The sequence below is a fragment of the Osmia lignaria genome, unplaced genomic scaffold, assembly GCF_051020975.1.
Source record: "Osmia lignaria lignaria isolate PbOS001 unplaced genomic scaffold, iyOsmLign1 scaffold0138, whole genome shotgun sequence".
Lineage (NCBI taxonomy): Eukaryota > Metazoa > Arthropoda > Insecta > Hymenoptera > Megachilidae > Osmia > Osmia lignaria.
In genome coordinates, this window is record NW_027478279.1 from 1 (window position 1) to 2,500 (window position 2,500).

The window sequence follows — 2,500 nt, forward strand, 5'->3', positions numbered from 1 at the left end:
TACTGGCAGGATCAACCAGGGAGCTTAGTTATTATTGTAAATTTAAATTTTCGTCGTCGGCCCTCCCTGTAAGACCGATCGACGTTAAGCCATTTCTCTTTTGTATGTAACACACATTTCATAAATTTTGTACCTCTTATAGAGGCCAAATATTCTCCTCCTCCTCTCATAAAGCACGAAAATCACTTTCACGCCGTGCATCCATCGTGCAAGCACGTAGACCACACACGCTGGACAATATAATAAAAGATAGCGCGGACAGTGGCATGCTATACAAATCGAGAAAGCGCGTACAGTGATCATGCTGGTCATTTTGCCACCAAATTTTATAATCTTTATCATTAGAGCGGGCCCACCAACCTCGTCTCTGTACTTTATACATTTCTCCTCCATCTGCACACACCTTTTCAAACATTAACGGAGAGAGTTCCTTGGACTTGCTTTAAATGTACATATTAGATATGTTGGAATCTCTCTCCTTTAGAAGTTTCCCCAGCCTTAAAACTTCTTTCATTTTTACTCCTCTCTCCATACTTATTTTCCTCTCTGAACGTATCAGAGAGGATTTTATTTCTGACACCTCTTGACTTTTCTTAAATTCAGGGACGTAATTTTGTTCATAATTCAGTGGACTTTTGTGTATTTTATACTTTAAATATTTCCAAACAGTCTCCCTTCTAAAAGTGATAGAACGAATTTTCGTCTAACACTACTTTCTTGGTTCAAAAATTTTATACAATCTTATAACTTTTTCAGTTTTAACAAATTTTGGTTACAGACAGTTGATGCTCAGTTTGTACAAGTATGCAACATTTATAAGTGCATACAGGTCACCAGCCTTATATTACAAGGCTCACCACATATGGGCCATTCGGTCTTAGACACCGACCCGTGGTAATGCTGTGTGGAGATTAATAATAATCCGCAACGGAAAACCGGAACGAGAATAGTCGAGAAAGTATATTCTCGAGGAGCGGTAGACTGCTTTTCAACCGAAGTCATAAAAGAGCCACACGCTCGACGCTACTCCCGACCGGTCCGAGCGAACCGAAAGTGCCTTCCTATAAATACCGAACGGCCGGCCGCTAGGTCGGCGACGCATGGGCTTACGCCCAGGCGTATGCCTGTGCAAACCGCCGTGAGAGCGTACCATCCCGCCGGCACGGTAAAACTTAGACTGAAAATATCGTCGAACATATCCTTTCATTTTATAACGTTCTATACATGAAAATTAATAAATTAACATGCAGGACATAATAAATTCACATTCTCATGTAAATCATGGGTTTAATTAATATTTTAAAAAATTTTAAAACCGCCCAGAACCGATGAGATGAAAATATTAAAACGATATTTTTGCATTTTCTTACGGTAAAACATTAACAAATAAGCGACTATAGCAATATAAAACTCCATTTGTAATTTAATTAATCAAAATTAATATTTTTTTTTGATTTTTCAGCGATCCAGAACCGATGAGACGAAAACATTAAAACGATATTTTTGCATTTTCTTACGACAAAACATTAACAAATACGAGACTATAACAATATAAAACTACATATGTAATTTAATTAATCAAAATTAATAATTTTTTTGATTTTTCAGTGATCCAGAACCGATAAGTCGAAAATTTTAACAATCATATTTTTGCATTCTGTACCGTGGATCCATCGTTAAACGCTATTAAACTAACGTCCGTGATGGTATAAATGCAGATTTTCGCTCCGTTTAGCCAAAATAACGAACTTTAGGTGCGCTCCGAAATATTTCAAAGTCCCAGCGGCGTATTGCTTCGCCTCTTAGAACCGATTAGTCGAAAACTTTAACAATCATATTTTTGCATTCTGTACCGTGGATCGATCGTTAAACGCTATTAAACTAGCGTCCGTGATGGTATAAATGCAGATTTTCGCTCCGTTTAGCCAAAATAACGAACTTTAGGTGCGCTCCGAAATATTTCAAAGTCCCAGCGGCGTATTGCTTCGCCTCTTAGAACCGATTAGTCGAAAATTTTAACAATCATATTTTTGCATTCTGTACCGTGGATCCATCGTTAAACGCTATTAAACTAACGTCCGTGATGGTATAAATGCAGATTTTCGCTCCGTTTAGCCAAAATAACGAACTTTAGGTGCGCTCCGAAATATTTCAAAGTCCCAGCGGCGTATTGCTTCGCCTCTTAGAACCGATTAGTCGAAAATTTTAACAATCATATTTTTGCATTCTGTACCGTGGATCGATCGTTAAACGCTATTAAACTAACGTCCGTGATGGTATAAATGCAGATTTTCGCTCCGTTTAGCCAAAATAACGAACTTTAGGTGCGCTCCGAAATATTTCAAAGTCCCAGCGGCGTATTGCTTCGCCTCTTAGAACCGATTAGTCGAAAATTTTAACAATCATATTTTTGCATTCTGTACCGTGGATCCATCGTTAAACGCTATTAAACTAACGTCCGTGATGGTATAAATGCAGATTTTCGCTCCGTTTAGCCAAA